Source organism: Grammomys surdaster, unplaced genomic scaffold, assembly GCF_004785775.1.
Source record: "Grammomys surdaster isolate TR1022 unplaced genomic scaffold, NIH_TR_1.0 63, whole genome shotgun sequence".
In the NCBI taxonomy this organism is placed as follows: domain Eukaryota; kingdom Metazoa; phylum Chordata; class Mammalia; order Rodentia; family Muridae; genus Grammomys; species Grammomys surdaster.
Genome location: NW_021604565.1, coordinates 31,765,874 through 31,781,246, shown reverse-complemented (window position 1 = coordinate 31,781,246; position 15,373 = coordinate 31,765,874). Strand labels below are relative to the sequence as shown.

Below are 15,373 nucleotides of genomic sequence, written 5' to 3'. Positions count from 1 at the left end.
CCTCTCCGGTTCTTTCTGGTAGAACTTCCGCTCCCCCTCCCCTCCCCCTCCCCCTCCCCCCCGTTATTTTCCCCCTAGCCATGCTGTGACAAGATAAAGCTAACAGCCCTGACTCTGTCTTATTCCTGAATACTCTTGCACTCAGAGAAAAAAATGACTCTGGAAGATAGGAACTTTGAACTCCTCCATGTGTCCAGGCAAATGTTTCCTTGTTATTTTATCTCATGGTAGAAGAACAACCAAGCACCCACAGAGAGAAAACTCAGACTGAATCAGAAACTCTCTGATTCTGATTAGTGCAACAGGGCACTCATCCTGCCCTGTAAGCAGCGCTTTCTGACCCTATCACCTCTTTAGTATGTTTCAATGCTGATTAATTTCCTTGTATATTTGGAGGAGACTTTCTAGCCACAGTAAGCTGTCTCAAGTGAGCATTTTAAACTTTCGACATGGAGTGTCCCATACTTTCAATGAGACTTGGTGGGTTTTTACTGTAGCAAGCTCCTTAGGGACTAGGTACTTGCTGCTGATGCTTAGTTAATACTTTTAAAGGGAATGTGTGTCAGCACTGAAAGTCAGATTTGCAGCTTTTAAGTCTTCAAGAAGCATCGACTGGATTTTTTTTAACTTTCAGCTAGAAGACTGAACATTCTCACTGTAACCAAAGAGCAAATTCTTAGGGATGTCATTTTTAACAGTGTTTTCGACAACTCTAGCAATTATGGCTAACACTTATTTCATACTTTTAAGACCATTCAAAGAACATCATTGCTTATGTCCCATGATGAACTTTGAAGGTGAACTTTCACTTCCACGTCCATTTTACATAAAGAAACTGAGGCTTAGGGAATTAAGCAATTTCCCAAGACTGTGCAGAAAGCAAGTGGAGAGAGGCCAAAAAGGGGCAGTTGAGTTTAGAGCTCTTCCTTTTCACTGGCTTCCAGCTCTCCGAAAAGTCTCAGGGATTAATATGTTATCAAGTAATCTACTGATTACACAGACCTGTATCCAGGGTAAAGCCATCAACAGGCAGTACTTCAAAACTCAAAGTAGCATCTTGAAAAAAAAGAATACATTGTTACTCTTTTGATGGTTAAACAGTGTCAAAGACAAAAGCTGTTACTACAAATAGCCATGTGTAGGAGACAAAGGGCATCTCATTGTCCCCTCCTATGTACCTGAAGCTTAACATCCCAAGCTTCAGAGTGCATAAGGACTACCTGGAGGCTTCCCAAACTTTCTGAACATGTCTCCTGGAGCCACTAAAGGTTCTGACGAATTCTGCAGACCTGAGAACATAATTTGCATTTTGTAAAGGAGTCTAGCATATATCCTGGAGGCCATCCTCTGACCAATATGAAATATATATATGTATATGTATATATATTTAACCTTTGACTCTTAAAACTGCTTTTCATTAACATGGACAGCACTTCCTAAAGTACTTACTGAAAACATCTGTCAGTTTTTATGTGAACAAACAGCAGGTTCTGTTTTGGTAGAGATGGGCCGAGAACAAAACCCCACACCCAAATGTACATCCATCCTTGGCCCTCATACCTGTGGCGATCTGATACATCTGAGGAACTTTCAAGGTGCGAGGAAGAACTTTTTACAGGAGAGACCATTTCTACAATTCAGGAAGAGAAGCGTTTGGAAAAGTGCCACCATTTCTTGCTTTCACTCTCAAGTTACCCTGATGGTTAGTTAGGAAGTGACTAAGGCTTGGAGTGACACTTCTGAAGGGTGGTTGGATTGACAGCAGTAATAGCTGCCCTTAGGTGCAGTCAGAATGGTAATTCCCGTAACTGGGTGTGGGAACTGGCATCTTTCTTCCTTAAAGGGAGGAAATTTCACTTTACAGTGTAGGTTCAGACATGTCTCCCAAAATTTTTGCCACTTGAATTTTGAGGTTTTGATTTTTTTTTCCTGAAAACTCATGATGGAACTTGGGCTTTTGCATTATTCTAAAGATGTGAAATCAGGTCAATACCTGAGTAAAGAGACATTAATAAATTCTCAAAGAATCTAACAGGCCCAGAATTCTCCCATGGTACCTAAAGTCCCCTCACATTTTTTTCCCTTCCAAATTGATTTCTAAACAGTAAAAGAAAAAGGGTGTATGTCATCAGAGAAAAAATGTCCCCCTCTTACAAATAGTTATTAAGTACATACTACAGCTTCTAAATAATTAGGAAGATTTAGAATTTAATGCTCTTCAAAGAGATACTGATGTTTCCCTTGGAAAGGGATTCTAAAGGTTTTGGTGAACAGGTTGGGAAGGCAGAAGGGAGCTTGTGAAATCGCATGCTTATTTCTGAGTCCATGGGCATTATTTTGGGAACAGGATCAGTTTATTTAAAAACAAACAAACAAACAAATAGGAAGAAAGGTCTTTTTAACCAAGCAAGTTTAGTCAATATAACCTCAAGTAAGAATGAGTTCATGTTTAACAATTTACTCATTCCAAAGATGTGAAGTTTCTAAGTTTCATGAACTGATGACATAACCACAGTTTTTCTAAGGAAAGTTATTGATTTCTTTTTACTTATAGTTCTTATTACATATTGACAAAGGACTGTAAATATGTATTTCATAAAAGCTATTGTTTAATATTTTATAGTAAGGCATACCGGTCAAATCAAGCCAACCAACCTTCCCTTCCCCTAGACATTTGACATCTGTGATGACAAAGTTTGAAATATACCCTCCCAGTGGCGTGAACTGTGATATTATGATATTGGAGATTATTCTTATGATGTAGATATTTAACCCATCTCTACAGCCAAGATATTATTATTTATGATCAAACATATACATTCCAAAATTGTCCCCTCTGTCATTATGATTTAGGCAATTAAAATATCAAAAGACAATTACTTATCTTGCAGGATCCCTGAATAGCACTTTCTGCTTTTGTTCACTTATTAAGAACATATTCTTCTTGATTAACACAGTAGCACTTAAGGATACTGTTATCCTTTTCTGTAGCCAGCATCTGAAATGCCCAAGTGAACAAGATGTCATTTGTGCTACACAAGGGAACTTCTAATCAGAAACTTAAGTGAAGGGGGAGATCAGTCTTGAAAATTAACTAATAATATAAAAATTAAGTTCTCATATAATTACTCTGTAATTAAAGTAGCATGCCAAGATCCTATGCCAGACACAAAGATTCGTTTTTCCATTTAAAATAATTGACCCAAGGTTGGAGACATGGCACAGTTAAGATCACTTTTTGCTCTTACAGAGTATGTGGGTTCAATGCTTAATGCCCAAATAACAGATTAAAACTGTGACTAACACCCTCTTCTGGCTTCCATGGGCATCAAACACACACACACACGCACACGCACACGCACACGCACACGCACAAAACACTAAAACACAAAAACACAAAATAAATGTAAATAATAAAAATTAAAATAAACTAAAACAAATGGTCCATGTGGTGATGTGGTGATCCCTTTAACCTGGAAAGTAACTGTTACTCAAATTATAATTTTTCACATTACTTATCTTTGAATACCTACCTGACCCTGTGTGTGTGTGAATGGGTGGGCGGGTGGGGGTATGGTGTATTTGGTTTGCTCTTTTGAAATGAGATCAAGCCTTGCTTGGCCTTGAACTCATGATTTTCCCAGCTTCAGCTGCACAATTTTGCAGACTGTAAGTGTGTGTCAACACGACTGACTCAAATTACCTAGTTTGGGGTATTCAGCCTGAGTCTTACAATAGCTTGGAACAGGTTTTTTCTTCATTTATGGATAAGACCAATAATAGATGTTCATAAAGGGTGCATGGTGGGTTTTGGATTTTCTTCTTTCTCATTCACTTTGAACACCTTTTAAAAAATAGTTCAAATAATATTCATTTAAAATGCTCAAAGACTTGCAAACTGTAGCTCTGGCATATAAAGTGACCTCTTCAAAGACTATGAGGAAAAGAAAATCCTCCTGAACCTGTATCAGTAAAGCAGCATGGTCCTTGACATTTTCTGATAAGTTAACTCTACTTTCTTGGGTGTGATGGATGCTTAGCTCTCTCAGAAGCCAGTCAAATCCAGTGGCAGCCATTAATATAGTAATAACCTCTACAGTTATTGTTCTGATTGAATTAAAGAGCTATCAAGACGAGCAATTTGATAATCTGGTTTCTATGTGATTTTGAAACCTCTTGGTATCAACCAAATTGGAAACTAAATAACAACAACGGTAAAATTGATAAATTCAGAGTTGATTCTTTCTCATTATTACTGAGCTTAAGCTGATTTAAGAATGTAGCCATCTGTAGACCAGAGAGGTGCTGTGTTTTAATTCTTACTCATTGCACCAGGATAGTGACACTGATTTATAACAAGGTTCAGAGAGGAGGGCTTCCCCCAGAGTGGTTCTAATTTTTCTGTTGCCAAACAGGGAATGGGGCAGACACGTAGACATTACCAAGCAAAGCAAGAGTATTTGAGCAAGAACTTGGTTCTGAGGGAGGAAGCTGTCTGGTGCAGGATGTGAGGGTAGCAGCTCAAAGGGGCTGCAGGAAGGACCAAAGCTTTTATGACATACAGCTCCAGCACTTGGGCTTTTGGTGCATGTGCTCTACCTGTTCCGTTAGGGCTACACTCAACTCTTCGTGTCCTTTGTCATGTCCTTTGTCTTATTAGCATCTTAAACGTCTGCTCAGAGAGTGATGCAGGGATGCAAGCTGGCTTTACTGTGTCTGAAACGGAGGGTGGTGGGAAGGGCAGAGAGAGTGAGGGGGATGGACAAGGAGGTGCAGAGGGGATGGGTGGATGCCAGATTTCTTTTTTGTCATTTGTTTTGTACATATGATTTACATGTGCTAATTTTTAAGGCTGGACAAAGCCTTCTGGGTCCCACTTTGAACTCTACCCTCTGCTTCATTGATGTCATAGAAAACATGTTAAGCTTCATGCAATAAGCCAAAAGTTACCTTATATTTGTTTTAGTCTCAGCGTCCTTTTGTCATAAGGAGCAGTAAGTATTCTCTATGTCTATGCGTCATATCCTGTCATCTCTGTCTCTAGCTCTACATCTTATCCTTATCGGCAAATAAAATTAATCTTCCTCCTGGTTGCCTTGACACAGAAAGTAGTGGGTAACCTGCCAGGCTTTCAGGAAGAAAAAAACATCATTGCATTGAAGTGACTGACCCCCAAACATATTCACGAGCAGAGGACAGTTTCATTTGAGAAAACCCTGAACGAAGCAGTGAGAACTGCTGAGCAAATTTTCACCCTTGACTTTACCAGTTTTTAAGAGTCTATGTGAAGATGTGGGATGCACAGGGAAAAGCCTTCTGCTGTGCATTTAATGACATGGTTGCTAGGTGGAAACGCTTCCATGTGTTTCTTTTGTAACAGATACGCAGCTCCCAGAACATCATTTTCTACTCCAATGAGGAATCTCCTAACAGTTCGTTGTTTTCATTGATTCTTTTAACTATTAAGGTAGGGCATCGCTCTGTAGGCCAGGTTGGCCTTTAACTAGGGATCCTGCTGCCACATTTGTCTGAGTGCTGGGATTGTGGCTGTGTACTGATAGTGCTCAGCTTCATGATTTTTTTCCTACAAAGCAAACCTGCCTGTACAGTGTCAGCAACTGACAGCATCTGCTGCTGCTGCTGCTGCGGCTGCTCAAAACACTAAGCATCCAGGAGAAAATTCCCATGTGGGGAATTAGCAATCCTCAAGATGGGTATGAAAGGCTTCAGTATTGAAATATGTAGTGGATGAGCTTGGACGTAATGCTAATGATTAATTGAGTGTGATTTTTTTAATAGTGTAGTATTAATAATATGGATATCAGAATAATCCAGTGAACCAATAAATTTCAGTATCAACATGTGATACGAATATTTTAAAAGATGGTTTGCTTGCTTTGTTTATTTATAAGACAGGTAGTACCCAGGCTGGCTTGAATTCACGGTCTTCTTCTTGCTATAGACTCCTGGTGGAGAGAAGGGGGGAGAGAGACAGGGAGAGAGAGAGAGAGAGAGAGAGAGAGAGAGAGAGAGAGAGAGAGAGAGATTACATAAATGGATAAATGTTCTTTTTCTTTGATTTTTTTTCTCCACCAGCAATTACAAAATTGAATTCCAGAAAACTAAAGTGCCTTTTCCAATCCCATAGACAATAAATATCAAAGGTGTGATCTGAGTGGAAGGACTTTTAAATTGTGGATCTCTTTTTTGCTTATAGGGAATTTTATCTTTTAGCTTTAAACTGTGCTAGTATTTTCTCTCTCGCCTCTATGAGGAAGGGGAAAGCAGAAGTGCACAGATGTAGAATCACAGTTTATACTCTCCCACAGGTGGGAGACATGCAACTTTGTTTTATGGGTTATGAATTACAAGGGAGAAACAACAAACGTGTTTTTCTTTAATAAAGAAACTCAGTTTTACTAGGTGTTCTGCTGCTTGAACTGTTAGCATAGGGATGTTTAACACTACTAAGCAACTGTTAGAGTGACTTTATTTGTGGGCATTTAGGCATTTAGAGATACAGAAATGGGAACTCTGAGGCCACTGGGGAGTTTACAGTTAGAGACTTGGCATCTCACGATTTTCCTACTCCCAACTCAGGTTAATTTACATTATAAGTCAGGGTGTAGAAATTGAGTAATACTTTAAAATAGTAAATGTACTACTTCCCAGGCCCTGAAAGATCAGGAAGCTCAGATCTGATTAAGTGAGATGAAATTGTGCTCTGAAATTTAAGGCAATCTTTGAAACAGTTTAAACGCCTTAGTTGGAGTTCAAAGGCTAAAGTCAAGAGAGTTGTGGGGGAGGTGAGGAAGTGAGTCTCCCCAGGGTGGCATGAAGTCCCAAGTGATGCCTCCCAGAGGTGAAATGGCTGTGTTTTGAGTGTGTGGAGGTGAGGGGTGGGGGTGGGGAGACTGGCTTTGCTGATCCAGATCTGGGGCTGAATGGATCGGTTGACAACCTGGAGCTACAGTCAAACTCTGCATCCCTATTCACATCCCTCAACTCCACAGCTGCCCGATCCGTTGCAAGCTTCACTCGCGGTTTATTCTACTTTTCTGTTTTTGCCTGACTTTGACTATTGTCCAAATTTATATTCGTGCCTTATCCTGAACACATAACCCAGAAATCAAGTTGCGGTAGAACTCAAACGAAGTCCACATCAAGAGCACGTAAAAGGGAAATAAAAGAAAGGAGAGGAGGGGTGGGGAAGAACAGAAAAGGAAGTAAAAGGCAAGTAAGGTTTTACCAGATTTCAATTTTAGCCTGACTGCGTTAATCCGCTTTCATTCGTTCCTAAACAGCGCCACCTAGTGTCCATTGTATCTCATTGACTTTTTCCTTTTACCTTTTGCTTTGGGTGGGGGCAGGGGCGGGGACCGAAAGGATCAAGGAAAAAAGGGCGCGGATGCCCTTAGGTTGGGGAAAAAATAACCGAGAAAACAACTGTCTAGTCTTGGCGTCATTGAAATTTTAAAATAGTATTTTGAAAACACTAAATAAAAGGCTTTCAAGAAGCAGAAGTAATTTCAGATGTCTTATGCGCTGACTGCTCCTGTACACTCTCAGGTTTATTGCCATTACCATTATTATACACTTCCTTTCGAAAATCTTTTGCATGTTTTCATGTCTGGGAATCATAAGAAACAAAAGAAATTTAAAAATTTTTCCTCATTTCAGTGCTCAGCCCACCCACGGCGAAAACTGCAGGGGAGAGACGTTGCCGTTTGCCTTCTGCTTTGAAAGTTTGGAGTTGGCAGGGAGAAAGGGTTAACAAATGGCAGACTCGTCGCTCTCTTTTTAGCGTCCTAGGCGGTTTGGGGAGGCTCCAGATAGCGCGGGCGTACACACACACACACACACACACACACACACACACACACAGCCTGTATCCCTCCCAGGACAGTGATTTAACCTAAGAGAACCGTTTGGCCTTAAAACAAATCACTTATATGCAACAGGGAGTTCATCAAGTTGAGGGAATCCTTGTAAAGCAGACAGACTTCAGCAATATTTGCTGAGCAGGGCTCCCGGCTCCGCTGTCACTGCCGGAGGAGAGGTATCAGGCGGTGGTCAGCATCTGTGCGCTGCGTTTCTCTGCACACGTTAACAATCAAGTTAATTGAATTCATTGGAGTTTAGAAGCGGTCTCTAGCTCTGAGAGGGTTTTGAATGGCCAATTTCTCTCCCCCCACACTCCTCCCCGCCTCCCATCCCGCCCAGTCCCTCCCCTCCGGGTTCCCCAGTCTACACCTCCCTCCTCCACTCCCCTCACCCCCACTCCCTCCTCCGTCCTATTAAAACACCCACCGGCTCACTTGTTAAGACCCCCTTAAGTTGGAGGAGGCAGAAAGGCAACAACAGCGAAGAAGGCGAAGTCAAGGCGTCTGGAAAGAATTACCCAGTCCTGGCTTCGAGCAGCCCATTGAACCGGGGACTTGAACCAGCCAAAGACTTCTTCATTCTGCTTTTGCTAGGCTCTGCTGAGTCTTCACCAGGCTTTTAGGTTGATGTGAAAAAAGAGACTTTGCGTTGTCGGAGGGAAGGAGATTGGAGCAAATAGCAAAATAGGGGGAAAAGTTAATTTATTTTTAAAGCACATTTAACAAAAAGAATTAGAAGACTTCAACGCAACGGAAATAATAAAAGAGAGAATATTAGTGCAATTTCTTCTCAAAGAGGGGAGAACCAAGCACTTAAGGCTCCCCCCTTTTGTTTTTAAATGTTGTTTCTAAATTTCTTATTTTTTTTGGCCGGTCGTCTCAAATTCATCTGATTTTTTTATTACCTCAATTTTGGAAACTTCCTTCCGCGACCCTCCGGGACCACACAGGCGCAGGACGAGTCTATGAGCAGGAGCTGAACAAGGTACGTTATACAGGCACGTTTGGGTGAACTTTGAATGTCCTAGATAGATCGGGGGTAGAGAAGAAATTATCAACAGAGCTAAAAAAAAAAAAAATACCTAGTTTCTATAGAAATATTTGAGGTCTGAAGTCCCCCCCCCAACAGACTGCACATGAGGGAATATTGGCAATCACTATCAAGTCTCCAGCATACCCTGGGTTTTTATCATCCGGTGAAATCCGCTGCCTCTCTGGGCGCACAGGTAACTTGCGTGGCCAAGGAAGGCTGATTGTCCCGAGGTGTACTTTTCCACTGGGCATCTTCCCGAGCGTCAAAGGGGCTCCGGAGTTAGAAAACAAGGATTTCCACTGTGTAAGGAAAATGCATCCCACAGCTGTCCTTACCTTCCTATCCTTCCCTTCTTTCTCCCCCACCCCCCAACCAGTATATGGGCAGGAACACCCTGACACAGTTCTGTGCCCGGGGGTGGGAGTGGGGGGTGGATAAACAAAAAAAGCTTAATTTTGGCTTACACTGAAAGGGTTAAACGGTCCGGGCTTCCAACTACGTTAAGCTGGAAGAGATCTCACGAAGGAAAGTCCTGCGCCACCTCCTCTCGCTACCATCCTGGTTCAGCCACTCCCCCCCTTCCAGGGCCTCCACTCCTTTGCAGTTTCCAAACTCCATTAAAGTGTCCGGGCATCGAGCATCCGGGCACAGCCACTCTGCGAAAGCCTTTCTGAGGCAAGGGGTCCCTCGCGCAGGCTGTGGCATTCGTCACTGGTGGAGAGAGGAGAGCGCGCATCCCTCCTTGCGCCGGCTGGCCGGCTCGCAGCCCATGGGCAGGGCGTGCGCGGGGACAGCGCTGCGCTCCCGCAGCTGCACCCAGTCCCGAGCCAAATCCGACGTGGCACGGAGCACGCTGGCGCGTCTTTCCTCCGCTGCAGCTGGAGACGCTGTTGTGTGAGGGATTTGGGGACTCTTGTCTCTAGCCCCTTGCCCAATGTGGGGTCGAGGGGCCCTGGGAGCCTGGGAAGAGGTGGGAGGAGAGCCAGAGAAGGCATAATCAACACCTTGGGCCGAATTCGTCACGGTGGTTCCCGCCCAGCGTGAGCCAGGGCTTAGAAATCGGTCCCGGTGAACCAGAGGGCGGGTCTGAAAGGATGGTCTGTTATAAGGGTGAGAACTTAGTGGCGACAGAGGCGGCTTCCTCTGGCCTAAGAAAGGCAGCCCAGGGGAAACAGCTCTGAAAGGACCATTAAGACTTGGAGGAAGGGCTGGAAGCATAGGCGGTATCTGAGGAAGAAGGCGTTTAAGACTCAGGTCTTATTACGTAGTCGTAGGTGCGGGTTTCCACCAGCAACGCTCTGGATAGTCCCCCAAACTCCTGGCCACACTATCCTGACTCGGGTACCCTTGCCATTAGGAAGCCAGCTGCAGCAACCGCGTCCTGGCTTGGGACTTGTAGAAGCCCAGGAGGCCCTGTCCCGCCCAGCTCACTTCACTACCTCCTGGGACCCTTTACTGCCAAATGAGTCTCTGTAGCAGCTGCACAGAAAGGCTACACTCCTTCAACCCACGTGGCTGGACTGGGATTGCATTTGATGTCACACCCTGGGAGGGGTGTGTGATGAAATAGATTTGGAGGCTCTGATTGGCCAGGAAGCTCCCCCTCCTCCCCCCCCAGCCAGAGTCCAGAGTTTATATACTCATTCAAGGTCTGCTTAGTGTAAAGCAAACAGTAGATGGGCTTCCTTGAAGTGGGGAGACCAGCTTCCCAGCCCATTGTAGATTTCAAAGGCTTAGCCTGGGATTTCTCACTGAAGAGAGGCATAAGGCAGTGTACCTTTGGAGGTGTTAAATCTAGATGTGATGCGTTTTTAATAGTTTTTTTTTAAAGAATAAATATTTGAATGGTCAATACATATTTGATCTGAGAATACAAGTATTTTGAATTGAAAGATGTATTTCCGTGGAATGAGCTAAAACAAATATCCATGCCCAGGAACCTATTTATGCATGATATTTTACATTCTACAAAAATAATTGGGTTAAAAAGAACCCAAACTTTAAACCTTTGTTCTTTGTCGTCCAGCTTATGCAAAATGACTCATTCATAAACTTAATGTTTACATTTTCCTAGGAAAGATTAGTCATTCAAATGAGATAGTGTTTTTTGAATACTAATAATCTTCTCCCACAGGTGTTCCTAGAAGATAGAAAGGTTCTTTTACATTTTTCAGTGAAAACTTAGAGCCATAAAGTACAGATGTGGCATATATGTTGTGTACCGCTTGTTCTCAATTCTAGACAAACTCAAGTCCTATATGAAGGTTCTACATTAACGCCTTGTATCTGGAATATCATCTTTCCTGCTCTTGTACCCATACACATTGCCAGAGTTAGGTGAATTGAGGCATGCATTGTAAATGTATGGATTAGATACATTGTACTTAGATTGCTTCTGTTATATCTAAAGCTTAACCCAAACTTTATCAAACAAAGTCATCAGCATATAAAGTCCAAATATGTAACCGATTAAGGATTAGCATAACATTTGAATATCACTCTCTCCCTGAAAACTGCAGGGGAGAGACTTTGCCATTTGCTTTCTGCTTCCGAAAGTTTGGGGTTGGCATGGAGAAAGGGTTAACCAATGGCAGACTTGTTGCTCTCTTTTTAGTCCAAGTCAAAAGAAGATTCCATGTCAACTCATTGTGATTTCCTCTTCCACGATGAACACAATATACAGACAGCTGTTGTCCAGGAAAACAGGACTTGCTCAATGGGTGACTAAGAGATAGTTACTAGAAAGTAGGTTAGCTTGCCTTAGGTACTCCTTGTTCTTGACTCTATAGGATGTAGCTTCACAGCATTGAGTTTCATAAACGCCTTTCCATTTGTGTTATCTGTTCCAACCAAGATTTTCTGGCACTGTGGGTTAAGTCTGTATCTTGGATTAAAAGTGGAGATCTCCTTTGGGGATTTTTTATTACAAATATAATTTTAAATCTGAGAATGAATAATAAAGAGTTGTATGTCATTAACTTCCTGCCTCTTGCATGATATGCAGCTCACAAATTAATGTAACGAGGGACTAATAAGTGAGCTCTGAGTCTTTTCTAAGTTCTTTTCAGCCATGCATACCTAGGCTGTGTTCTTCTAGAAGCTGGGAGGATAGGGACAGAGCTCTTGGAAGCTGCCGCATTAACTGAATAGGAGTTAGAGCTTTCTGTATAGAAAAGCCATTGCCACGAGTTAATATAGCTTGCCTTTTATCATTTTCTCTTATTACATAGAGCTTTACATTATTTCACAGAGCCTGGACATTTGTGTGGCAGTTCATCGTGTAATATTTTAACCTAAAGTGTAAGTTTCTAAGTCCAAGTCAAAAGAAGATTCCATGTCAACTCACTGTGATTTCCTTTTCCACTACGAACACTGTGCAGGTTGGTGAAGCTCAGGAGCCACTAGCAGTTGGAAGACTGACATCAGAGAAGCACATGATTAAAACTGATGGCACAACTGAAAGTCATTTGAAACCCCAAGTTCCATTAGAGTGACAGGGCTGTTAAAAGGCTTTGTATTCTGATCCTGCCTAGTTGGCTCCAGGGTTGTTGGTAGGAAAGCCTAGGTGAGGCTGGAAACAGCAAGGCAACTTCAAGAGATAAAGAAACGAGCACAGGTCACAGGAAGAGAATAGCATTGATATGCTCCGATATGAAGATTTGGCCTCCCATGGTCTTCAACTTCCAGCTCAGATTTCTAATTAAAAAAAAAAAAAAAACTAACAGAAGGAAATCATATAATGCCCATCTTGGGGAAGGAGGACTTTAACTCTAACTCAGTGATGGCTAGCCCAGGCTTTGTTGAACATTAAAATTTTGTGTAACTCTAGGTGCAGCTTGTATCAGGGAATACTGGTGTGATCATTAACATGCCAGTTGATTTCATATGGCTTTAAGTCAATTGTATCTACAGCAATAATTGGGAAACACTACCTCCTCACCTTTCATTCACTATCTGTACTTTGTTTGTGACTAGCTAGCAGAAAGTTCCCCCTGTGAATCCTTTTTATTATGAAGACGAAAGTAGCCATTATTTTTGCTGATGTCACATGCCTGCACCAATACTCCCAGTTCTACAGATTGTGCATAGCATAGAGGGCCTATAGGATTAAAAATGAAGCACTTATAAAACATTTCAATGAATTTATGGTAAAGAAAGTTTATGTTCCAGTGCTGCTTCTATATATCCATAGAGTTTGGAGCAACGTTTTTGTTAATGAAATATCCTTTAAGTGACTCCTGTCATCTCTGTGCCTTGATGTGATTACTTATTGGTCACAACTTAGAGTCTTTAATGAATTTGAAAATGTAATGAGGAGGAGAGGAAGCAGAAGTTTACTTTACCAATTATTGTTCCTTATTTGCATTAAAATATTGCCTTGTATCAACAATAATGTCCACAAGAAACATTTAAAAATATATGCCATATTTCAAGTAAATATGCTTTTCAAGAGAATAGAATCACAAAGATCTCATTAATAGTTATTTCTTTTTAAGTATTTGAATGGGATTCTCCTTTTTGTCAATCTCATTATCTTTGTTTGTGACTCCATATGACAGCACTATCCCATAGTTTAAGAAACTGAGGGTAGCTTATCTTATGCACCTTGTTCAAGGTTACCCAGTGATTAAAAGGAGGATCTCAACTCACCCTCTTTCCTTAGGCCACATTCTCTGGAATGAATGACAAAGCTGGGTTTAAACATAAGTACATCTGATGTCAAAACTTTTGCTAATCTGGCCTAGGCCTCATAATCTCTCCAGTTGAACAGTCAACATACATGAACACATACAACCACAAGTCATTAGAGCCAAATTACAAAGCTGTGTGAGGATTAGTGAACAGAATGGGATCTCAGGGGACAGCCTTTCAGTGTGTAAAAGATGATCTTCTTATCCCTCATACCCCAAACCTGACCCCGATACTCATAAAGCTGCTCAGATTGCAACTTATAATTGCTCTCTGGAATCTTGCATATCTTCTGTCTTTATTATCTTTATTGCCCCAAAGTCTTCTAGAGCTGGTCTGGGACTCCTCAAAGTCATTAAACCGTAAACACTGGGACAGTACCCTCTGACCTAATCTCGGTTGCTTTTTCCAGATGCTCATACAGCATATCTGAGGGAACTTCAGCTCCCCAGATCAAATGTAGAGGAGTCCTATCTGAAATCTGTGAGCCCTCTGTTCTCAACAGGGTCCCAAGACAAGGAGAGCAGCTCATAGCCTCCTGTTATTCAATAGCTTCCTGTCTTTATGACATGAAAGGTCAATGGTGAGGAACAGGCTCTGCCTGATGCTTGCTGACCTGGGGTCTCATGCGTGGGAGATGGGCTACCAGTAAAGCATTGTCCCCATCCACAGGTGGCAGCACTTGGAACAGTAGTGTCTTTCTCATGGCAAGGTGGGGTTTCTGCTGCTGTCATTAAAGCAACACTTGCATAGATGGGCCAGTAGCTTATTCAGAAGCAACATTATTTTCCATCTCTTCAGTTATGTGCATATGGGGTAGTACAGAAGCCTAGGTGAATATTTGAATTTGAATATCTGGCTTCACATTCATTCTCTACGCACTAAAGAACACATCTGAAAGTTCTTCCTTTTCTTTCTTCATACTATATGGTTTTGGTTTATTTTAGCTAGAAAAAAAAGGGTCTGGTTTAATTTCTCATAAGGATTCAAAATTTCTCTGCAAATGCTATCTGAATTTAGGACACTGTGTGGGTCCTACTCCTGGTTCGTGACTTTGAAGTTTTGTCATTTCAGTGCTCAACATGTTTGTTTCTTGGTCATATACATACGTGTATTGCAATATGTGATTAATAATATGCTTGCCACCTACAGACAGGTGAACAATATTATGCCTTAAAATGAAAAAAGCCTTTCTCTACTATCTACAAATGATAAATAAATGTTAGCAGCCTCTACAAAAGAGTGATAATTGTGATGATGATGACAATTTTGATGAAACATCATTCATTCAATAGATACTTACTGTACATTAACTGTAAATCAGGCAGCATTCTATGTCATGGCATACATTAGTAAAAATGGCAGGTAAATAAATGAATGGATAGATAGATAGATAGATAGATAGATAGATAGATAGATAGATTGTAAGATTATACTGTACTTGAGAAACCTCTTCTCTTACATTTTGTTTTAACCTAGATTTCTGGGGAGAATGGAATTTACTAAGTAATTGCTACCAAGTCCAAGTTCAGTTGCTATTTGTAAGTCAGTGAGCTAAAACTCTGATCCTGCCACTCCGAAAACTCAAGTTTTACATTTTTAATATATACAGAATGTAAATTTCTAAATCATCTTAGGATCTAGGACTGAAATAACCCTAAATGAACAGAAAAGCCACATAGACATATACTCTTCTTCTAGTAGAAAAGTAGGTTTGTGTAACAGAGTGTTTGAATTAAGGATTGTCTCAGAAAGTTTTACACATATG

At 41.5% G+C, this 15,373-nt stretch overlaps 1 protein-coding gene across 1 annotated transcript in view; it reads left to right on the top strand.

The window, feature by feature from the left end:
* The first annotated feature begins 8,318 nt into the window (after window positions 1–8,318).
* Has2 (hyaluronan synthase 2) overlaps window positions 8,319–15,373 on the top strand; it is a 27,026-nt gene continuing 19,971 nt past the window's right edge. The window contains exon 1 of the mRNA XM_028767567.1: window positions 8,319–8,868. The gene's annotated coding sequence lies outside the window, so the exon portion shown is untranslated. The remainder of the gene's footprint in view (window positions 8,869–15,373) is intronic.